Source organism: Amblyomma maculatum, chromosome 7 (genome assembly GCF_055883805.1).
Source record: "Amblyomma maculatum isolate TAMU_Amacu chromosome 7, ASM5588380v1, whole genome shotgun sequence".
In the NCBI taxonomy this organism is placed as follows: domain Eukaryota; kingdom Metazoa; phylum Arthropoda; class Arachnida; order Ixodida; family Ixodidae; genus Amblyomma; species Amblyomma maculatum.
Window position 1 is genome coordinate 108863829 of NC_139350.1, and position 24436 is coordinate 108888264.

Below are 24436 nucleotides of genomic sequence, written 5' to 3' on the forward strand. Positions count from 1 at the left end.
ATTTACATGAAAAAGAAGGGTACATCAGCAAAATGACAAGCGTTAAGAGTTCATAGCGAGAAGCGACTGGATGAGCCGTTTACCCAGGGCCCAGAGCGACATTTCGTGCTCTGCAGCGTCCTTAAGACCCCCTATGTCCAGCCCCTCTCTGAAGATGCTGACCAACCAAATCCAGGGCACGCCCCTCAGATATCGGCATCCAATCGAACACATCACTGCACTGATGGTCTGAAGCACTGACTGGCCCGGCATTGTTTCGTTGAGCCTGGTCACTTGTTGGCGGGAAAAGCTTGGGAACGGCGAGGAGGTACATTTCTATTCTTCAGTCAAGAATCGATAGGCAGCTGGTTCCGGCAAGTGGTTTTACTTCTCAGAAACCCAAGTGCACGTGGGCGCCGCATACGCTCCCAGCATTGTCCGTTTTCGACAATTGCAAATCTTTCCTGCATTCCCAGGAAATCATTTAATGGCTGTATGCGTCATGCTCCTTTCTTGTCCTGCACGTCAGCGGACATGTCACTCTGTCGTCTCCTTTGGAAAGTAGGCATTCCTCACTGGACGATAGGGCTTCTGGACTGGAAGGGTGAACAAAAGAAAGAAAGCACTTCCTGCATTTCCCGCAGGGGGACGTTTCTTTGTGTTTTTCCAGACGTTCTCTTGACAGGGTCAATTTGGCATTTGCAGGTTGTCCACAAAGCAAAACAGGCTTACAAAACAGGATTCCTGGAAACAGGCTCACTTAGAGCCATTGGACCATCACCACATATTCACAATACTTTTCCATGCCCACAGGCGAACAATAGAGCGCGCAAATGCGGATGCACGGTCGTAACAGCCTCCTCCCCCGCCAGAAGAGACTCGGAGGGCAGCAGCCGCAGCTGCTGCATGAAGAGACGACTTAATGGCCTGCACGTGAACGCTTGAAGCTCGCTGTTGCTTGTCGCGTTGTCTTGATTGTCGTAGGCCAAATTGCTCGAGCTGTCTGAAACTCAACCACATGTCGAAGCAAGCACTCGGCTCCCGTCTGAAGAGACCAGGTCAAAAGAAAACTGCCATTGTTGTTCGAGAAAAGCCCACTCTCAAGACGTTCAGGACCCACGTATTCCTAGAAAACCAAACGTGCTGCTTTACATAGTCACACATATACAAGCGCACGAGAAAAAAAAATAAAAACCTGATTATCAATTTGGATACATGGTGAGGAACACCTCGGACTGCTTAGAAACAGCGGCTTAGCGCGTCCGCATTCCCATTTAACTTCCCCTTTTTGTATCTTATTTCAAAATTGTACTGCTGTAAAATCAAGCTCCACCTAAGAAGGCGACTGTTCTTCGATGTCGCAGTTTGCAGCCAAGCCAGGGGACAATGGTCCGTCTCTACGGTGAATTTGGCCCCTCCAAGATAGCACTGCAATTTTTGAATGGCCCATACAATGCAAGCGCATTCTTTCTCTGACGCGCAATAAGCCCTCTCTCTAGAACTCAGTTTTCTGCTCAAGTAGAGCACGGGGTGCTCATTACCGTCGTCATCTCTCTGGCAGAGAACAGCACCTAACCCTCGATCACTGGCATCACACTGGACCGTGAATTCTCGGCCATAGTCTGGAGCTCGCAATACCGGACGGCTAATCAGCACAGCCTTCAGGTTTACGAAGGAGGCTTCCTTTTGTTCGTCCCAGACTACATTTGTCGGTTCTGTCTTGCGGAGAGCGTCGGTCAGAGGGCTAGCCAAAGCTGAATAGTTAGGAATGTAGTGATTGTAGTACCCATTCAGACCCAGGAATGCTCGAATTTCCGTCTTCGTGCTCGGCCGCGGGTAGTCTGCTACCGCAGAAATCTTAATCTCGCTGGGTTTCCTGAAACCTTGACCTACATTGTGACCCAAGTAGTCCACGGTCGCCCTTGCCAGGCAACATTTCTCGGCCTTTACGGTTAGTCCAGCTTGACGCAAAAGGCTCAGTACAGCTCTTAGATGTACCATATGGTCCGCCCATGAGTCGGAAAAAACCGCAATGTCATCTAAGTAAGGCACTGCGAATGTTTCACACCCCTTTAAAACCCTATCCATGAGTCGGGAAAAACAAAATGGAGCATTTTTGAGCCCGAAACTCATCATTGTTGGCTGGTAGCTGCCCGTCGGAGTGACGAAAGCCGCGTATCTGCTGGCGCGTTCAGTGAGCGGTACTTGCCAGTATCCTCGAGTAAGGTCCAGCGTAGTCACATATGCCGCTCTACTGACCTGTTCTACTCTCTCCTCAATATTCGGAATAGGATACACTTGATCCCTGGTGAGAGAATTTAGCTTTCGGTAGTCTACCACAGGCCTAGGGTCTTTACCTGGAGCTTCTACTAAGATCATAGGCGAAGCATAATCGCTTTCCGAGGGTTTTATTACTCCCAATTCCAGCATGCGAGTTACTTCCCTATCCAGAATTTCTCTTTGCCTTGGAGAAAATCGGTAGCACCTTGATCGCACTGGCACGTCTGAAGTCAGCTCAATATCGTGCTCAGTCAAATCAGTTCTGCCTGGCCTGTCCACGAAGCAGGCCTCAAACTCTGTTATTATCTCGCCCAGATCGGACAGCTGGGATTTCTTTAGTTCTCCTCTCTGCTCCGTCTTTTTGAGAAGCTCCTGAGCGTTGCTTCCTTTTCCGCTGAGGCAAATCAAGTTGTCCCCCATCTCCTCGGGAAGGTTTAACGTTAGATTTACCACGGCTTCCCTCTGCACATAAGGCTTCATAAGATTGCAATGATAAATGCGCACTTCTTTACGCCTACCGGGAATTTTCACTGCGTAGTTAGTGTTAGAAAGCTTTGCAACGACTTCAGCCGGTCCTTCCCACTGTACTTCGAGCTTATTCTGCCTTGAACTTCTCAGCAACATCACCTGGTCCCCGATACAAAACGTCCTTTGACGGGCTGTCTTATCATAGTACACCTTGGAACGAGCCTGGGCTGACTTCATGCTGGCCTCAACGAGTTCCTTAGTGTTATGTAAGCGATTCAAGAGGTTCAGAATGAATTCTACTACTGTTGGGTCTTCTCCGCGCCCCTCCCAGGCTTCGCGCACCATTCGCAAAGGTGAGCGCAGTGACCTTCCGTACACCAACTCGGCTGGGCTAAATCCAGTGGATTCGTGCGGCACTGACCGCAAAGCGAAAAGCGCTGCAGGCAGGCAGGTATCCCATTCGCGCTTGTTTTCATAGCACAGTCCCCTCAGGACTCGTTTGAGAACAGAGTGCCATCTTTCTACGCTGTTGCTCTGCGGATGATGGATCGAGCTATGCACTACCTTAATGCCGCATCGCTCGAGAAATGAGGTGGTGAGGACACTCGTGAAAACGCTACCCTGATCACTTTGGACCTCGGAAGGGAATCCAACTCGTGCAAACACTGACAGCAGCGAATCCACTACACTCTCGGACGTCACCTCGCGCAGCGGAACAGCCTCTGGAAACTTTGTGGCTGGGCATAACATAGTGAGGATATAACGGTACCCTGACTCTGTCCCAGGAAGTGGCCCAACTACATCTATTACTAACCGGTGAAACGGCTCGGTAATGATTGGTACTAACACCATCGGAGCTTTCCACTTATCTTGCGCCTTTCCAACCCGCTGGCACGTGTCGCATGACCGTACAAAATTTTCCGTGTCCTTAAAACATCCAGGCCAATAGTATTCTTGCAACAGCCTCTGCTTTGTTTTCTTTATTCCAAGGTGACATGACCACGAGCTGCCATGGGAAAGTCGCAGTAAGTCTCCGCGGTACTTTTGGGGAACGACTAATTGGTCCCGCTCTACTCCGCGCTTATCCTTGAATAAGCGATACAGCACTCCCTTTCTCATCTCGAAAGAAATATTGTTTGCTGTCTTAGTGGCGCGGTGGCGCTCCCTTATCTCCTGTATCTTGGGATCATTGGCTTGCTCTATAGCTAAGTCCTCTCGGGTTCCACTTAAAAGTCTCGTGAGATTACTAGACACTGGCGGCAAGAGGTTACTCTCAAGAACGTCCTCATTCCGTGTCTTATCAAGCTCACTTTCATGTTGACTTATCTGAGATGCCTCGCTCTCAAAGTTTTCTGACCCGCTATCTTCCGCATCGACCACTGTTTTAGCTGCCGTTTCCTCCGCGGTGGATTTTTCTGGAATGAGCAGTGTAGCTAGTTCTCGCGCCTTTGAACGTGTTAAGGCTTGCACAACTCTGTCTCCGAAAAGGATGCCCCTCTTTCGCAGTAGCATGTCCGATTTGTTGGAAAACAAATACGGATAGCACTTAGGAAGCTTTCCTGAAACGGCAGCCTCGGTTGTTAACTCGCCGAAAGGGCCCTCGATGACCACGTTCGCGATTGGCAAGCACACACTCTGTTCCTCAACTACCTGTCGGATCCATGCACACTGTCCTGTATAGTCGGAAGGCGACACATACGCCGGATGGACAACATCCATCGTTGCGGCCGAATCGCGCAGTACCTTGCAAGGCTTCCCGTTGACTACTAGGTCATGCAGGTAGGGTTCCAAAAGCTGCATATTTTCATCGCAGTCACTGACATACGAGAAAGCAAACTTTTCTTTCCGGCAGTTGACGGCAATGTGACCCTGCTCATTACACCTAAAGCATGTGAGCGGCTTCCTAGCCCCAAGCTTGTTCTTTGTGTTCTGCGCGTTGGTCACTTCCCCACTTTTCTCACTGCCGTCATTTCTAGGGCGTTTGCCTGAAGAAGCCTTCCTTTCTTCGTTTGCAAATCTAGCAAAGTGCCTTTTCTGACGGTTATTTACACTGAACTTGGGATTGCGGGGCCTATCCACTGCTGGGTTGCTGAATTGTCGGCGCGAAGCATACTCCTCAATAAGTTCGGCAGCTTCAGTTGCCGACTTAATTTCGCCTCGGTCCTGTAACCAATTTCTTTCTTTTTCTGGGAGGCAGTTATAAAACTGCTCCAAAAGAATTCGCTCGACTACAGCGTCCCTATCACTGTAGGAATCAGTGCTCTTTAGCCACTCGCCCAAATTAACTCTTAAATTGTACAGGAATTCAGGGTAACTCTCGTCCCTGGACTTAGTAGCGTTCCGAAAACGTTGTCTGAACGCCTCGGCGCTAAGCCTATACTTTCTCAGAAGGCAAGCTTTGACCTTCTCGTAGTTGTCCGCGTCCTCCTTGCTTAGCCGCGCGACAACCTCCGCTGCCTCGCAGGGCAGAACCGTCAATAATCTCTGAGACCAAGTGTCTCGCTGGAAGGACAGTTTTTCGCAGGTTCGCTCAAAGTTAGCCAGATACAGACCGATATCCCCTGATATCACATATGGCTGCATGTACTTTGACATATTGAAATCTGCCTCCTTGTTGAGACGAGGTACCGCTAGCTGGGGACAATCGCCCGACCTCTTGCTCAACTCTAGTTCTAATTTCCGGAGCTCAATGTCTAGCTTCTTTTCCTCTCTTTCCCTCTCACGTTCGCGCTCCTTTTCCTCTTTTTCCCGCTCCTTTTCCTCTTTTTCCCGCTCTTTCTGCTGTCTGAGCTGCTCCTTTTTTTGACCGATGAGGTTCCATGCTTCACTGAGCTCCTCATCATCGGTTCCGAAATCTGTGATTGCCTTTATAATCAAAGGTTTTCGTACCAAACCACTTGTATCAATTCCCAATTCCTCACACAATTGCAACAGTTCCGGTTTCTGCAGCTTTTGTAGGTCCATGATCGCTCCGAGTGTCGGCTACTTCCAAAACAACTGTGCAAACTACCAAACCTAAAGGCGTTTCCACACTCTCTTTACCAGTTCTAAAATCTAACCCTGTTCTAGAACCTGGTCCACATCAGAAGAAAAGCCAAGCACTCACCCACACATGCGATCGATGTTCCGAGCTGCTCTCTTGTTGGCCGATTGTTGCGCCTGCTTGTTGCTTGAGATGCCACCTCCGATCACAAGATGTGGCTTGTAGATTCTGATCCACCTCGAATCACCAGATGTTGTAGCTTGTAGATCCAGATCCCACCTCCAGTCATCAGATGTTGTGGCTTGTAGATTCAGATCCCAACGCTGGTCACCAGTAGTCGTGATGCTGGGGCTACGTCGACCCGGCCTTCACTTGGTAGCGTGCAGAGACTCGGGGTTGAAGAAGGACTGAATCTTCGAAGTTGGTAAAATATGTACAAGCAGGTTTACTGGCACTTTGAGAGAACGTATTTACAAGAATATTTACATGAAAAAGAAGGGTACATCAGCAAAATGACAAGCGTTAAGAGTTCATAGCGAGAAGCGACTGGATGAGCCGTTTACCCAGGGCCCAGAGCGACATTTCGTGCTCTGCAGCGTCCTTAAGACCCCCTATGTCCAGCCCCTCTCTGAAGATGCTGACCAACCAAATCCAGGGCACGCCCCTCAGATATCGGCATCCAATCGAACACATCACTGCACTGATGGTCTGAAGCACTGACTGGCCCGGCATTGTTTCGTTGAGCCTGGTCACTTGTTGGCGGGAAAAGCTTGGGAACGGCGAGGAGGTACATTTCTATTCTTCAGTCAAGAATCGATAGGCAGCTGGTTCCGGCAAGTGGTTTTACTTCTCAGAAACCCAAGTGCACGTGGGCGCCGCATACGCTCCCAGCATTGTCCGTTTTCGACAATTGCAAATCTTTCCTGCATTCCCAGGAAATCATTTAATGGCTGTATGCGTCATGCTCCTTTCTTGTCCTGCACGTCAGCGGACATGTCACTCTGTCGTCTCCTTTGGAAAGTAGGCATTCCTCACTGGACGATAGGGCTTCTCGACTGGAAGGGTGAACAAAAGAAAGAAAGCACTTCCTGCATTTCCCGCAGGGGGACGTTTCTTTGTGTTTTTCCAGACGTTCTCTTGACAGGGTCAATTTGGCATCTGCAGGTTGTCCACAAAGCAAAACAGGCTTACAAAACAGGATTCCTGGAAACAGGCTCACTTAGAGCCATTGGACCATCACCACATATTCACAATACTTTTCCATGCCCACAGGCGAACAATAGAGCGCGCAAATGCGGATGCACGGTCGTAACAGCTTCTACAAAATAGTTTTGAATTAACAGCTTGAGAGTTCGCAAGAAAACATTTGTTATTCTCCGGGTAGACAAGCAACACGGAGCAGGGAGAGGCACGTTCTTTTATTTCCCAACGGTCGTAACTTGAGCAGAAGGCGGCGTCTCTGTAGGTTGCCTCCGCGGCAGAGACGTCGTCCAAGCATACTTACCTGGTGCCGAGGATACCGTGATCAGCAAGGCGGTGCCTCCAGGGAGAGGTGCGGGCATTGCACTACGCTCGTGCTGACCCCTGCCACTACCCCAAACTGGGGCAGATGGGGCATGCAATTTTTGGTAGTGGGGGACTGCGTTCGCGCTTTCCCCCTCGCTATACCATCAAAAGTCAGATTATATAACTCATCGGCGGCTGTTTTGGTGCTGCTCCGTTGCAGTCACTTCGGTAATGCGAGGTCGTTCGCTTAAGGGGAGTTTAGTTACGTAATAATTCAGATCATAAATAGATAAACCTCGTGGGATGCACAGGTTTGCTTAGTAAGAAATGACCTTCAGCAGTCTATTTCGGATATTAAGTATCAGGGGAATCCCTCCTCTCCTCTATCATTTGCCTCTTATCGGCGTTAATTAGTCGCACTTTATCCGCCTAGAGCAAGTTTGTAGGTACACCATCGCTACTGTCGCTGGAAGAAAAAGGCGCAGTATCTGTCACACTTGCTCTGTATCACAGATAATAATAATGAGATTCTTGTTGAGGGGGGAAGAGAAGGGGGGGATTACACGGCCCTATAACTGTCTCCTGTACTTGCAGGGATACACCGCAACGGGGCCGAGTAGAGGGGAAGGGGGAGCGAAAGCGTTGTCGTTGGTAGTCAATGTCGAGGACCCCTGGAGAAAAATGCCAAACATGGAAGGGCAAACACTCGTACAACAAGGATTGGTGGATTTTGAAGCGGGGACGTGCCGCGCAAAGGAGAAAGCCTTCATGACATATGTAGAGATAATTATGAGGTTTAAAGAAAGGGAAAAAAAAAAAGAAAATCTGATAGGGAGATTTGGAATGTCATGGATGCTTATGCGAGCAGTTGGATGCGCGCGGTGGGAGGAGTGGGGCCTTGCAGAAAGGGCAAAGAGCCTTGTGGGATAATATAGGAGGAGATAAGATAATAATAATAAAAAAAAAATAATAATAATAATAATAAAAAAAAGTAGTCTGAGGGCATATTTGAAATGCGACAGATAGGCTGGGAAGGAAGGGCCTTTGCAGAGGTTGCATGGGACCTTATGGGATATATAAAGGAAGAATTGATGATAATAAACACCACAAAAAAAAAAAAAGTGGAGGGAGAAAAAAAAAAAAGTCTGAGGGGATTATTTGAAATGCAGGAGATAGGGCCTTTGCAGAAGGTGGATGGGACCTTATGGAATATGTAATGGAGGAATTGATGATACTAAACAGACAAAAGAAAAAAAAAAAAAGAAGAGAGGAAAAAAAAAAGTAGTCTGAGGGCATTAGTTGAAATGCAACAGATAGGCTGGGAAGGAAGGGCCTTTGCAGAGGTTGCATGGGACCTTATGGGATATATAAAGGAAGAATTGATGATAATAAACACCACAAAAAAAAAAAATAATAAGTGGAGGGAGGAAAAAAAAAAAAAGTAGTCTGAGGGGATTATTTGAGATGGAGGAGATAGGGCCTTTGCAGAAGGTGCATGGGACCTTATGGAATATGTAACGGAGGAATTGATTATGATAAACACACACACAGAAAAAAAAAAAAAAGATTCTGTGGGCATTACATAAATTGGTACAGATAAAAGTTAGACGATTTGCGGGCAGTTGGTTGCGCGCAGGAGTGAGAGAATGTCCTTGTGCAAAAGGGCCTTATAGGACTTAAAGAAAAAAAAAACACAAACAGAGTAATGATAATAAAAGAAAAAAATGGAACTGGTGCTATGCGGGGAATAGCGCGGGAGTGGCACACTGAATTGGTGAGAGTTGCTGGCAATAATTTGCGCACTAGGGGAAGATGGAAAGTGTTCACAGTTTTGCACTTAGTCCACTGTCCCGTAGGAATAACAGGAGCACTTTTAGAGCACTTTGCACTTTGTGGGGAGGGCCAGACGGGTGAAGGATCTCACATGTGTTAGCACAGGGAAGTCCAAGATTTCGGTAACCTTCCCGAAGGAGGTGTCGCGGTTGCGAGTACGCAGGGCACATACACAGAACGTGTTCGAGTGTTTCTGCGTCACCGCACGACGCACACAGGGGAGACATTCCTCGTAGTCGGCTAGCGCGCACACCGGTCCAAACACATCCGATGCGGAGGCGCAACAGCAGAACATAGTCTCTCCGGGCGAAGAGGCGAGTATTAACTGCACGGAAGGGGTGGCCGCTGGCGATGCGAGGGTCAGGGTGGTGGGAAATGGTGTGTCGCGCGATTGCAAGACGAGCACAGTCATATGTAGTGTTGTCCGCGCACATGGGAACGGACGGGTGGGGGGCTGATCGTGCGAGCTCATCAGCAAGTTCGTTGCCCCCTATCCCACAGTGCGATAGGATCCATTGTAGGACTGTATCGCAGCCGGATTCGGCGAGGCGTTGGAAGTTGCGTCCGCATACTTGCAGTAGGCGAGGTCCTTTGCTGGGCTGCGCAAGGGCCTGAAGCGCTGCCCTCGAATCGGTGAGAATGGCAGCATTTTTAATTTCAGGGCTTTCCGGGAGCAGGGTGGCTGCCAGATTGAGTGCAGCTATCTCAGCTGTTTGTGACGAGGAAGGGAAGTGTAGCCTGCATAATTTAGAGGTGTCCAAGTCGGGAATCACACATGCAGCAGCTGCGGATTTTTCTTGCTGACGGACTGACCCATCAGTAAAGATGAGGGTTCGGTGACGAAAATCCGTGTGAATTTTCGATGCGGCCTCTTGCTGAAGTTCGCATACGGGCGTGTTTCGTTTGCTCTTCACCCCTGGGAGACCCTGATAGATGCGGGGCGGGCAGATTTCATGTGGGGGTTGTGAAGCAGCAAGGGGCGGTGGAGGGGGGCCCAGTATCTCACGGAAGAGGCACATGACACGACCGATGCGTGTGTTAGGTTTGGCTGAAATTCTGCGAAGAAGTTCAGAGCCATCTTGTGCTCGGTGAAGCCGCTCGATGTGGTTGAGGGCAGTTTTGAGAGCTCTTAGTGAGAGGGGGATGGTGCGGGTTTCTGCATAGGTCGCTGCCACCTGAGATCTGTTGGGGAGACCATATATGTGTCGTATGGCGTTCCTATGGCATGTGTCCAGCCTTTTCCATTGGAGTGGGCTGAGGCTGAGCAGGGGAAGGGCATACAATGCTCTGGCTGAGGCGATCGCTTCATGGATTCTTGCAGAGAGCGGGGGAGAGTCTCCTTCACCTTTGGCAAGGAGACGAAGCGCTAGTTTACCTATGCGCTTGGTGTCTGCGCACACTTTATCCACCGCAGGGCGCCAGGTGATGCGGGCATCAATTTTGAGGCCGAGGTAAACAACCGTTGTGCGCCAAGGCAGGGGGGTTCCGTCCAGGCGAAGAGGGCGTGTTTTGTTGCGGGCTGCAGCACCACGGGGATGGTAGAGCAGGGCTTCAGTTTTTTCGGCCGACACTGCGAGGCCGACACTGCGAATAAACGCGGTGACAGCATCGAGCGCACGCTGAAGGTCGCGAAGCGATGAGGCGTTGCTGCGGGTTGTTGATGAGGTTAACAGGGCAACATCGTCCGCATATACACACACACGCACAAACTCGCGCACAGCACGGGGGAGACACAAGGGTAGTTGGGCCAGCACGATGTTGAATAGGAAAGGGCTCAGCACACTTCCCTGAGGGACACCGCATGGCACTGGACGGGGGGCACTACAGGTGTTGCCCACCTTCACGGAGAGTGTTCGCTCGCTGAGGAACGCACTGACGAAGTTCAGGAGGCGGCCGGTGGCACCAATGTTTTTTAGCGCGTCGATCACTGCCCAGTGAGGAAGACAATCGAAGGCGCTTCTGATGTCGAGCAGGATGAGGTATCCCACTTGGCTGGTGTTGCGGGCGTTTTCAATGGTGCTGACAACATCCGCAATGCAGTCAGCAGTTGCTCGTAAGGGGCGAAAACCACTCTGCTGAGGCGCCAAGCACCCGCTTTCCGTAGCAAGCCACTCCAGTCTGCGAACTCTCTGAACTCTCGCGAATACTCTGAACCGCGCCGTAAGGGAAGGGAGGAAGGTGGGAGTGAAAGTGGAATGAGAGAAAGGGGAGCCGTTGTGGAGGGCTACGGAGTAATTTCGACCACCTGAGGACCTTTAACGTGCGCTGACATCGCACAGCACACGGACGCCACTTCGTTTCGCCTCCATCGAAAAACGCAGCCGCCGTGGTCGGACCCGGGAACTCCGGCACAGTAGTCGGGCGCGTCTTACCACTGCATCACTCACTCACGGCGGGGGCCGTCTACGCCACGTGGTTTATTAGATTTGTTTAAACTGATAGGAATTGCTTTGAGATTATATTTGGAGCGAAGCGGCGAAATACACGCAGATTTGCATGTGCTTTTTGTTAAATTGCCGAAATTAGGGTACTGTTTAGTATAGTACGAGAGACGCAGAATGCTCTAATTTCATTCGAAATAGTAATTGTCGTCTAAGCCAAGTGGTTTATAAGGAAAAACAAAAAACAAGTAAGCATGTATGCGTGCCACCTCCACAAGCTGCGTTGCCTGCTCGATTTCTGACGCTGCTTTCCCCACGTAGTCTTTGTACACTGTCCCTGAGTATGAAAGGGAACTATCAGTTTGCTCAAAAAGACGGTTGGTTTTATTTTCTCAAGTAAAGGCGAAAATTACTTTTGGACGTTACATTTATAATCAATAAAACACACAAAAAAGTATACTTGACACATAAACGACAGAGGAACGGGTAACTTAATGAATGGCATAACTTTGCTCCTTTTCATATTGAACAACCCTACGCAAACCGTGAGGGTTAACTTTTTCATATTTGCGCTATGTAAAGCAAGGCGAGGAAAAGAAACAGGTAGAAAGGTGGTGAAATGAATTGAAAAAAAAAAAAAAAACACGGCAGGTAGAGAAAGCACGTTAAATCCTAGGACACTTAATGTATGTTAGCACGAAGAGGGAAATGGAGGTGGGGCGTGGTTAGCGGAATATCGGGAAGGAATACGGGACCTCTACAAAGAACGTGCGCAAAAAAAGACAAGGAAAAAAGTTCGAAAGAAAAAGCCCGGAAAAGAGTAACAAAAAAAAAAAACTGCTGAGAGGGCGAGGATTGTAGCCGTGACGCAGGTTCTACGTTACCCTTGTCAAGTGATCTTCCCCTGTTGTGCAATACCCGAGTCCCGTGGCACACTCTGCTACGGTCGCTACTACAATGCGATCGGAGTCCGTGACGCCACTTGCGAGACTCACGGGGATGGTTTCTTGCCGGAAACGCGCGAATCGCTGGGACTTTCTCCGGTACGAACTGCTTGGGGGCACGAACTCTGCACGCTCAATCGCTCAATACGCTGCAGTGCATTGCCGCAGTAGAGGAATGCGAGAAGTTGGAAGGCGTGTGAGGTGGCGCCACCACCCGTTAAACATGTCTATTAGCAACACTGAGACATACGCCAGCGTGTTGTGCGAGTTTGTAGCCTATTTTGTGCACATATAATGGTCAGTAGGCTTCTACAAAATAGTTTTGAATTAACAGCTTGAGAGTTCGCAAGAAAACATTTGTTATTCTCCGGGTGGACAAGCAACACGGAGCAGGGAGAGGCACGTTCTTTTATTTCCCAACGGTCGTAACTTGAGCAGAAGGCGGTGTCTCTGTAGGTTGCCTCCGCGGCAGAGACGTCGTCCAAGCATACTTACCTTGTGCCGAGGCTACCGTGATCAGCGTCGCCGTTACTCTGCCCGACCAGGACCAGATCTTCGAGCATCAAGGCGGGCCCTGGATTCCGCCCACCGGATCGTCCAGGGGATCCGCCAGTCAACAACCCGCCCGGGCACCACTGCGTTTCGCCGTGGGAGCCAGGGCTCCGCTCCACCATCCTGATGGCATACGCCACCCCGCCTCCCAAAGCGCATTGCTTCATTTTTGATGCACCAGAGGGCAGCACGGTTGATGAAATCATCGATGCCCTTGAATCTGTTACCGGCGTTGCCGGCGTCAAGTCCCTCCAACATATCGGAGGAGCCAAGTTCGGTTTAGCGGCGTCTTCTGATAGCGCAGCATCGAAAATCAAGACCAAAGGCAGCATTCTTATCAATGGTGTTTAAGTCCCGATAGCGAGTGTTGGCCCCGAAATCGTCCACGTGTCCATTTTCCGAGTGCCTCTGTGGGTGGCCGACGCAACGATTGCTGCAGTGATGTCAGCGTACGGCAACGTCCAGAATGTACACGAACCAGTCTTTAAAGGACGCCCCGGCGTTGGCACAGGAATCCGAGTTGTTAAAATAGAAATGAAGAAGCCCATCCCCAATTTCCTTTCAGTTCAAGGTCACACCGTGATGTGTGATTATCGGGGCGTTCAGAAGGTGTGCTTCAAATGCCGCCTGTCAGGCCATATCGGAAGAGACTGCCACACTCCCCGCTGTTCCAGATGCGGTATCTTCGGACATGCCACGGAGGGGTGCGAAGAACCGTGCCACAGGTGCGGTGGACATCACGCAACTGTTGACTGCGTGCGGCCAAGGTCTTTTGCGGCAGCAGCGGCCTCCGAGGAACAAAGAGCGCGCTCTCCAGCAGTAGAGCGACGAGAAGTCACACCGGGGGCTGATTCAGTAGCAGCTTCCGACACAGAAGAACTCACCATAGCCGAGAAAACCGACGATGAAGTTTCTAACACCAATAAGGGCACCATAGATTCACCACAAGATTTCCCAGAACTTCCTTCCACATCATCTGACGAGTTGAGCGGAGACGCCAGCCGGAACACAGAGCAGCCGGATGACGCCGCTTCAGCATCCAGCGACTCAACATTCCACTCCAGTGCAAGCAACACTTCGGACCTCACCGAGTTTCAACGTAACCCGGTTGCACGTGGCTCCCGAGCGACAGGAGGCGACGGCTCGACGGGTCGACACAGCATGCCACAAAGTGTTCCACAGAACATTCGAGTGAACAGACTTGCGACTGACTCTCGGAAAATAGAGTTGAAAAACCCCCTCAACCTCCTCGTCGGATCACTCACGGGCGACAACCTTATGGATTACGACCGCCAGACTGCGAAAAGGGGACATCCCGAGTCGGCAGACAGCGACGACTCGTCCAACTTGAGTAAGCCCAACAAAATTCCCAGTGCCCAGGCGCAGTCTGGGCACGACTTTCCATAGATAACAGTCTTTTATGTCCTTTTTTTTCCCCTCCTTAGTTCAGAATATCCGTGTGCGCACTTTCATAATAACAATGGCAGCAATTCATCTTTTAACTCTGAATACTCAGGGCTTCAGGAACCTGACCAAACAGAGAGAGATTGTAAACTTTGCCCGTGCTCGCAATGTGGATATTCTTTTCTTACAAGAGTGCAATTTTAGTTGTCCATATGATGTTCAATCTTTCTGTGATCGCTTTTTTGTTCATGCCTTTTTTACACTTACTGATTCACATATGTCTGGCGTTGCAGTTGTTTTTCTTAAACCACATTTTCGTCGTGGTGCCCACTGTGTATATGGTTTCGATGGTCGCACCTTGGCTGTTGATTTCAATGTGCAAGGCAGACGTGTGCGCGCACTTGTGGTTTATGCTCCCTCCCAGCGATCTTCCACCTCTGAGTTTTTCGATTCTTTGGATACCTTTTTGTTGGACAATTATCCCACCTTCATAGTTGGTGATTTCAACTGTGTTGAAGACCCTTACAGGGATGTTAGCGGTAGGCGACAAGGTAGGCCCTACAGCGGGGCCCGAGCCTTAAAACAGCTTGTACATAATTTCAAACTGAGAGATGCCTGGATAGAGTTGCACGGTGAAACGTTCGTTGCCACATGGCAACGGGGCAGGAATAAGAGTCGGCTAGACCGCTTTTACTTCCCAGAGAATCTCATTAATTATGTCACTGATTGTGAAGTTCTTACGTTCCCACCCGATGTCCCGCGCATCTCCGACCATTACCCAGTTTTAGTGACACTCCACTTCAATCACCCTGTCCCACCTAGGGACCAGTGGAAAATGGACTTGACATTGGCCCACGACCCTCCAAGTGTAGCCTCCTTGAAAGAAGCGTTAGCAGGAACGTGCAGCCACGCTCCTCAGCCAAGTAGCTGGGACGCTCTAAAAACCATATGGCGAACGGAGCTCATTAAAGCAGGTCGAAATAGAAGGGCACGTTTAACTGCCGAAATAAATGATACACTTCGTAGGGCACGCATTGTGCGACGGGGCGCGCCCCTCACGCTCACAATGCAGGACTATCTGAACCAATTGCAAGCCCGCTATGAGTTCTTACTTCGACTCAACTCCCGAACTGCGGCGCAGACATACATTAATGGAAGGCCGATTGCAGACCCTTCTGTACTGCGCAGTGTTCGCTGTGGCTCGTCGGAATGGCGAGAGGAGATCCCTTTCGTTCAGTTGCCGGACGGAACACAGTCTGGTCAGGCTGATGACATTGAGGCCGTTTTTAGCGCGCACTTTGCGCGCTTGTTTACAGCGGAGTGCAGGGATTCAGCGAGCCAAAATACTACCATAAGCGATTTTTGCACAGGCATAGCCCGCATTCCTGAGGAGAGTCGTGATAGTCTGTGTAGCCCAATAACCCTAGAGGAGCTAAACTTTACACTCCAAGGGATGAATGCCTCTGCTGCCGCAGGCCCTGATGGGCTACCACTTATTTTCTACAAAACTTTCTTCACCGAAATACAAGCCCACCTGCTTTCTATGCTTAATGGACTCCTTACTGATGGGCTTCGGCCAGCTTCATTTCGTGAAAGCAAAGTTGTACTCCTCCTGAAAAGTGGAGGCGTACCATCCGACCCGAAAGCATGGAGACCCATTTCATTACTCAATTCAGACTATAAAATACTTACCGCCATACTGGCGCATCGCATATCATCCTGTCTCCCTGAACTGATAAGCAATGTCCAGACATGTTGCGTGCCGGAGCGCACAATTTTTTCTTCTTTAGCTCTAACCCGTGACCTCTTCACGTATGCCACACGCACGCAGGTCTCGGGCGTCTTTGTTTCCCTAGACCAAGAAAAAGCGTTCGATCGGGTAGAGCGAAACTATCTGTTTGAAGTACTAGAATGTTTTGGTTTCCCTGCGGATCTGATCAATGTCCTAAGACTCCTGTACACAAACTTGGAAGCCAGACTCGTGATTAACAATCGAATCACTGAACCCCTCCCCGTGAGTCGCGGCATTCGACAAGGATGCCCATTGTCCTCGATCCTGTTTGTCCTTTGCATAGAACCCTTGCTCCACCGGATACAATGTTGCCAGTCAATACGGGGCTTTCCCCTTCCAGGCCAAGGCGAAATCAAGGTTGCAGCATATGCAGATGATGTATCCCTGTTCATCAGAGATATTGACAGTTACAGAGCCTTCCTGCAGCTCTTCCACACATATAGCCACCTGTCGGGAGCGCGTCTCAACCCAGCTAAAAGCCAAGCTCTCAGCTTTGGGTCCTTTAGGGGTGACTTCCCAGACGGAGTGCAGTTTGTAGATGGTGTCAAAGTCCTGGGCGTCACGTTTTTAGCGTCCGGAGAAGTAGCCCGCACCACCTGGAAGGAAATAAAACGCAAAGCTGAAAAGCGAACAGAAATAGCCAAAACCTTTCACCTACCGTTCTCAGAACGCGCATATCTAATCAAAACTTCCATCATAGCATCTCTTTTCTATGTAGCCAAGGTCGCACGTCCTCCTCGCCGAGTCCTTCAAAGTTTAGCCACCCTGTGTGGCTCTTTTTTCTGGGATGGCCATGCGGAAAGCGTGGCAAGAGTTTTTGTTCGACTCCCTACCAACATGGGAGGGTTCAGCATCCCAGATCTTGATGTCATGTGTCGTGCATTGGCCTTGAATACCATGTGGGACCTGATTTCTGACACAATGTATCGAGGCAGCGAGCTGTCCTCATACCTAATGGGTATGTCGCGTCGTTTCTTTGATCTTCCTGTTCGGAAGGGCCCGGCGGCCGAGCGACCGCCACCATTTTACATGTATGTAATTAACTCATTGCATTTCTTTAATAACACGATGCCTGAATGTGACCCTAGAGAAATGACTGCGAGCGAGCTTAGTGAAGGTGTAGCGCTCCAAGCTCTTGACGATGACCAATGCAGGAAAATGCGCAAAAGGAGGCGGATGAATCGCACCATTGTTTCCCTCCCAGCAGATGTAAGAAGCTTTACTTGGCTTCGGCAATGGGAAGCGCTACCCACGGCCGATCGTCTTGCGGCGTGGGGCGTGGCGCCCTCCGCCTCATGCCCGCAATGCGGTCGCACCGAAACTTTAAATCACGCCGTCTACGAATGTCAGGTTGCGCGCATTTTTTGGCGCCTCGTAACCAGCATGTTTCAGACACACATTCAGTGGCAAAGCCGTCACCGAGATGCCTTTGCCGAACTCATCATGTGCATTGGCGCTTTCGTACTTTGGAAGCGGAGAGGATATGCGAGTCTGCGGGGACGCCCGCAGAGAGCCATGTTCCCTCTGCTCCATCGCTTCAGAACTCTTTTATTGAAGCATCTAAATGAAGAACTTGTAATGCTCGGGGAGGAGGCCTTCCTCCTGCATTGGTCAACGCGCTTCATTTCCATTGTTAATGGAAAAGTGACCGCGTCCATCCTTCCTTACTAGGAAGGTGGACGAGTGTTTGCCTGTATTTTCGTCTACGTGCTTATCTTCTCCTTGCGAGTCATTGTATTGTTGTAACATTTTTGTAAGTGCCCTTTATTGCTGTGTCAGAGATAATCATGAAGCCTTGACCTGTACCAGAACCTTCAGTATAAATAAAATTCTCTTAAACGAAGGCGGTGCCTCCAGGGAGAGGTGCGGGCATTGCACTACGCTCGTGCTGACCCCTGCCACTACCCCAAACTGGGGCAGATGGGGCATGCAATTTTTGGTAGTGGGGGACTGCGTTCGCGCTTTCCCCCTCGCTATACCATCAAAAGTCAGATTTTATAACTCATCGGCGGCTGTTTTGGTGCTGCTCCGTTGCAGGCACTTCGGTAATGCGAGGTCGTTCGCTTAAGGAGAGTTTAGTTACGTAATAATTCAGATCATAAATAGATAAACCTCGTGGAATGCACAGGTTTGCTTAGTAAGAAATGACCTTCAGCAGTCTATTTCGGATATTAAGTATCAGGGGAATCCCTCCTCTCCTCTATCATTTGCCTCTTATCGGCGTTAATTAGTCGCACTTTATCCGCCTAGAGCAAGTTTGTAGGTACACCATCGCTACTGTCGCTGGAAGAAAAAGGCGCAGTATCTGTCACACTTGCTCTGTGTGACAGATAATAATAATGAGATTCTTGTTGAGGGGGGAAGAGAAGGGGGGGGATTACACGGCCCTATAACTGTCTCCTGTACTTGCAGGGATACACCGCTACGGGGCCGAGTAGAGGGTAAGGGGGAATGAAAGAGGGGAGAGGAAGGGGGAGCGAAAGCGTTGTCGTTGGTAGTCAATGTCGAGGACCCCTGGAGAAAAATGCCAAACATGGAAGGGCAAACACTCGTACAACAAGGATTGGTGGATTTTGAAGCGGGGACGTGCCGCGCAAAGGAGAAAGCCTTCATGACATATGTAGAGATAATTATGAGGTTTAAAGAAAGGGAAAAAAAAAAAAGAAAATCTGATAGGGAGACTTGGAATGTCATGGATGCTTATGCTAGCAGTTGGATGCGCGCGGTGGGAGGAGTGGGGCCTTGCAGAAGGGGCAAAGAGCCTTGTGGGATAATATAGGAGGAGATAAGATAATAATAATAATAAAAAATAATAATAATAATAAAAAAAAAGTAGTCTGAGGGCATATTTGAAATGCGACAGATAGGCTGGGAAGGAAGGGCCTTTGCAGAGGTTGCATGGGACCTTATGGGATATATAAAGGAAGAATTGATGATAATAAACACCACAAAAAAAAAAAAAAGAAGAGGGAGAAAAAAAAAGTCTGAGGGGATTATTTGAAATGCAGGAGATAGGGCCTTTGCAGAAGGTGGATGGGACCTTATGGAATATGTAACGGAGCAATTGATGATACTAAACAGACAAAAGAAAAAAAAAAAAAAGAAGAGAGGGAAAAAAAAAGTAGTCTGAGGGCATTAGTTGAAATGCAACAGATAGGCTGTGAAGGAAGGGCCTTTGCAGAGGGTGGATGGGACCTTATGGGATATATAAAGGAAGAATTGATGATAATAAACACCACAAAAAAAAAAAATAATAAGTGGAGGGAGAAAAAAAAAAAAGTAGTCTGAGGGGATTATTTGAGATGGAGGAGATAGGGCCTTTGCAGAAGGTGCATGGGACCTTATGGAATATGTAACGGAGGAATTGATAATGATAAACACACACACAGAAAAAAAAAAAAGATTCTGTGGGCATTACATAAATTGGTAGAGATAAAAGTTAGACGATTTGCGGGCAGTTGGTTGCGCGCAGGAGTGAGAGAAGGTCCTTGTGCAAAAAGGCCTTATAGGACTTAAAGAAAAAAAAAAAACACAAACAGAATAATGATAATAAAAAAAAAATGGAACTGGTGCTATGCGGGGAATAGCGCGGGAGTGGCACACTGAATTGGTGAGAGTTGCTGGCAATAATTTGCGCACTAGGGGAAGATGGAAAGTGTTCACAGTTTTGCACTTAGTCCACTGTCCCGTAGGAATAACAGGAGCACTTTTAGGGCACTTTGCACTTTGTGGGGAGGGCCAGACGGGTGAAGGATCTCACATGTGTTAGCACAGGGAAGTCCAAGATTTCGGTAACCTTCCCGAAGGAGGTGTCGCGGTTGCGAGTACACAGGGCACATACACAGAACGTGTTCGAGTGTTTCTGCGTCACCGCACGACGCATACAGGGGAGACATTTCTCGTAGTCGGCTAGCGCGCACACCGGTCCAAACACATCCGATGCGGAGGCGCAACAGCAGAACATAGTCTCTCCGGGCGAAGAGGCGAGTATTAACTGCACGGAAGGGGTGGCCGCTGGCGATGCGAGGGTCAGGGTGGTGGGAAATGGTGTGTCGCGCGATTGCAAGACGAGCACAGTCATATGTAGTGTTGTCCGCGCACATGGGAACGGACGGGTGGTGGGCTGATCGAGCGAGCTCATCAGCAAGTTCGTTGCCCCCTATCCCACAGTGCGATGGGATCCATTGTAGGACTGTATCGCAGCCGGATTCGGCGAGGCGTTGGAAGTTGCGTGCGCATACTTGCAGTAGGCGAGGTCCTTGGGCCTGAAGCGCTGCCCTCGAATCGGTGAGAATGGCAGCATTTTTAATTTCAGGGCTTTCCAGGAGCAGGGTGGCTGCCAGATTGAGTGCAGCTATCTCAGCTGTTTGTGACGAGGAAGGGAAGTGTAGCCTGCATAATTTAGAGGTGTCCAAGTCGGGAATCACACATGCGGCAGCTGCGGATTTTTCTTGCTGACGGACTGACCCATCAGTAAAGATGAGGGTTCGGTGACGAAAATCCGTGTGAATTTTGGATGCGGCCTCTTGCTGAAGGGCGCATACGGGCGTGTTTCGTTTGCTCTTCACCCCTGGGAGACCCTGATAGATGCGGGGCGGGCAGATTTCATGTGGGGGTTGTGGAGCAGCAAGGGGCGGTGGAGAGGGGCCCAGTATCTCACGGAAGAGGCACATGACACGACCGATGCGTGTGTTAGGTTTGGCTGAAATTCTGCGAAGAAGTTCAGAGCCATCTTGTGCTCGGTGAAGCCGCTCGATGTGGTTGAGGGCAGTTTTGAGTGCTCTTAGTGAGAGGGGGATGTTGCGGGTTTCTGCATAGGTCGCTGCCACCTGAGATCCGTTGGGGAGACCATATATGTGTCGTATGGCGTTCCTATGGCATGTGTCCAGCCTTTTCCATTGGAGTGGGCTGAGGCTGAGCAGGGGAAGGGCATACAATGCTCTGGCTGAGGCGATCGCTTCATGGATTCTTGCACAGAGCGGGGGAGAGGCTCCTTCACCTTTGGCAAGGAGACGAAGCGCTAGTTTACCTATGCGCTTGGTGTCTGCGCACACTTTATCCACCGCAAGGCGCCAGGTGATGCGGGCATCAATTTTGAGGCCGAGGTAAACAACCGTTGTGCGCCAAGGCAGGGGGGTTCCGTCCAGGCGAAGAGGGCGTGTTTTGTTGCGGGCTGCAGCACCACGGGGATGGTAGAGCAGGGCTTCAGTTTTTTCGGCCGACACTGCGAGGCCGACACTGCGAATAAACGCGGTGACAGCATCGAGCGCACGCTGAAGGTCGCGAAGCGATGAGGCGTTGCTGCGGGTTGTTGATGAGGCGAACAGGGCAACATCGTCCGCATATACACACACACGCGCAAACTCGCGCTCAGCACGGGGGAGACACAAGGGTAGTTGGGCCAGCACGATGTTGAATAGGAAAGGGCTCAGCACACTTCCCTGAGGGACACCGCATGGCACTGGACGGGGGGCACTACAGGTGTTGCCCACCTTCACGGAGAGTGTTCGCTCGCTGAGGAACGCACTGACGAAGTTCAGGAGGCGGCCGGTGGCACCAATGTTTTTTAGCGCGTCGATCACTGCCCAGTGAGGAAGACAATCGAAGGCGCTTCTGATGTCGAGCAGGATGAGGTATCCCACTTGGCTGGTGTTGCGGGCGTTTTCAAGGGTGCTGACAACATCCGCAATGCAGTCAGCAGTTGCTCGTAAGGGGCGAAAACCACTCTGCTGAGGCGCCAAGCACCCGCTTTCCGTAGCAAGCCACTCCAGTCTGCGAACTCTCTGAACTCTCGCGAATACTCTGACTCTGAACCGCGCCGTAAGGGAAGGGAGGAAGGTGGGAGTGAAAGTGGAATGAGAGAAAGGGGAGCCGTTGTGGAGGGCTACGGAGTAATTTCGACCACCTGAGGATCTTTAACGTGCGCTGACATCGCACCAGCACACGGACGCCACTTCGTTTTGCCTCCATCGAAAAACGCAGCCGCCGTGGTCGGGTTCGGACCCGGGAACTCCGGCACAGTAGTCGGGCGCGTCTTACCACTGCATCACTCACTCACGGCGGGGGCCGTCTACGCCACGTGGTTTATTAGATTTGTTTAAACTGATAGGAATTATATTCGGAGCGAAGCGAAATACACGCAGATTTGCATGTGCTTTTTGTTAAATTGCCGAAATTAGGGTACTGTTTAGTATAGTACGAGAGACGCAGAATGCTCTAATTTCATTCGAAATAGTAATTGTCGTCTAAGCCAAGTGGTTTATAAGGAAAAAAAAAAACAAGTAAGCACGTATGCGTGCCACCTCCACAAGCTGCGTTGTCTGCTCGATTTCTGACGCTGCTTTCCCCACGTAGTCTTTGTACACTGTCTCCGAGTATGAAAGGGAACTATCAGTTTGCTCAAAAAGACGGTTCGTTTTATTTTCTCAAGTAAAGGCGAAAATTACTTTTGGACGTTACATTTATAATCAATAAAACACACAAAAAAGTATACTTGACACATAAACGACAGAGGAACGGGTAACTTAATGAATGGCATAACTTTGCTCCTTTTCATATTGAACAACCCTACGCAGACCGTGAGGGTTAACTTTTTCATATTTGCGCTATGTAAAGCAAGGCGAGGGTCGTGGATGAGCAAACAGGTCAGTGCGTTGAAAAGAAACAGGTAGAAAGGTGGTGAAATGAATTGAAAAAAAAAAAAAAAAAAAAAACACGGCAGGTATAGAAAGCACGTTAAAGGGACACTAAAGAGAGAAAGGAAGTGGGTTTGCATGGATAGAATGCCAGTTCCTGATTACAAAAAGACCACTCTTACTGAAAACAGAGCTGTTATAAGGTAGCAAAGAAGAATAACAGAAATACAGGTATCGCCACCACAGCCAAACGGCCGAGGCTCACAACTACAAATCACGTGACGCGCTAGGGATCCCGGAGGCTGACAAATTCGAATTACGTTGAATGTTTGAATGCGGTAGTACGTTTTTTTTTCAAACATGATAACACGCTTTTATCATACGTAAACGACGGCGAAAAGACAACGTAAACGTTGCAAGGCCAATACAAAAATATACTTGGAGGCGCCACAGGCGCCCACTTCGGTTTTGGTTATGTTTTGGCTCAGGCATTCCGTGCGCACTCGGATAGTTTGTTTGAACCTGCAGCGCCTGAATTACGAGCTTGGAGCAGCAGATGCGCCTTGATGGTTCCCGGAGGCACGAGCGAGCGAAATCCGCTACCGCCGACACACTCCTTCGTTCACACTTCTGCGCCAACATTATCGCCGCCGTTGCCGCTTCGACTGCGACCTGACCGCTTGACTGCAGCTACGTACGCCACGAAAAGCATACATATGCTAAGTACCGAAAGAAAAACGCATTACCATTCAATTCTTCACTAAATCATGGCACATCTGACCAACATATACTGCGTCAACAAGACCTTCAACGTGCTATTTGCAGGCGTCGTAAACAAAAGGGGCATACATGCCGCCCATGCCAAGGAGAGCGTCGATATATTGCGCTCGTCGCCCGGCGAAAAAAGGGCCTAGGGTAAAAAGTAAAAACTAAAAATAACGAAGCACCAGAAATACATTTCTGCACCGCTGCCTGCGCGCCAGCAATCACGGAGTCTCCACCTACGTCATAGGTGGAACCCCGACTACGTAGTTGGAAGCAGCAGTTTGAATTCGACCGGCGGGAACAAGAAAAAACCCCAACTTCTTATCGCAATATCTCAGCTATTATTCGATTTTTTGCTGCCGGATATGCGGCGACAGTGTCACCAAATGCAGTTTATTAGAATTTCATAGCATCTTTGGGTGTCTTTAGTGTCCCTTTAAATCCTAGGACACTTAATGTATGTTAGCACGAAGAGGGAAATGGAGGTAGGGCGTGGTTAGCGGAATATCGGGAAGGAATACGGGACCTCTACAAAGAACGTGCGCAAAAAAAAGACAAGGAAAAAAGTTCGAAAGAAAAAGCCCGGAAAAGAGTAAAAAAAAGAAAAAACTGCTGAGAGGGCGAGGATTGTAGCCGTGACGCAGGTTCAACGTTACCCTTGTCAAGTGATAGTCCCGTGGCACACTACTACAATGCGATCGGAGTCCGTGACGCCACTTGCGAGACTCACGGGGATGGTTTCTTGCCGGAAACGCGCGAATCGCTGGGACTTTCTCCGGTACGAACTGCTTGGGGGCACGAACTCTGCACGCTCAATCGCTCAATACGCTGCAGTGCATTGCCGCAGTAGAGGAATGCGAGAAGTTGGAAGGCTGGTGAGGTGGCGCCACCACCCGTTAAACATGTCTATTAGC

The 24436-nt window shown here is 49.7% G+C and overlaps 1 non-coding gene and 1 pseudogene across 1 annotated transcript; both read left to right on the plus strand.

The window, feature by feature from the left end:
• Positions 1–7206: 7206 nt before the first annotated feature.
• On the plus strand, positions 7207–7370 carry LOC146184332 (U1 spliceosomal RNA). The gene has a single exon (XR_014708975.1). It is a non-coding gene; the product is annotated as a U1 spliceosomal RNA (small nuclear RNA).
• A 10577-nt stretch (positions 7371–17947) lies between these two features.
• LOC146184333 (U1 spliceosomal RNA) lies at positions 17948–18093 on the plus strand (annotated as a pseudogene).
• Positions 18094–24436: the final 6343 nt, after the last annotated feature.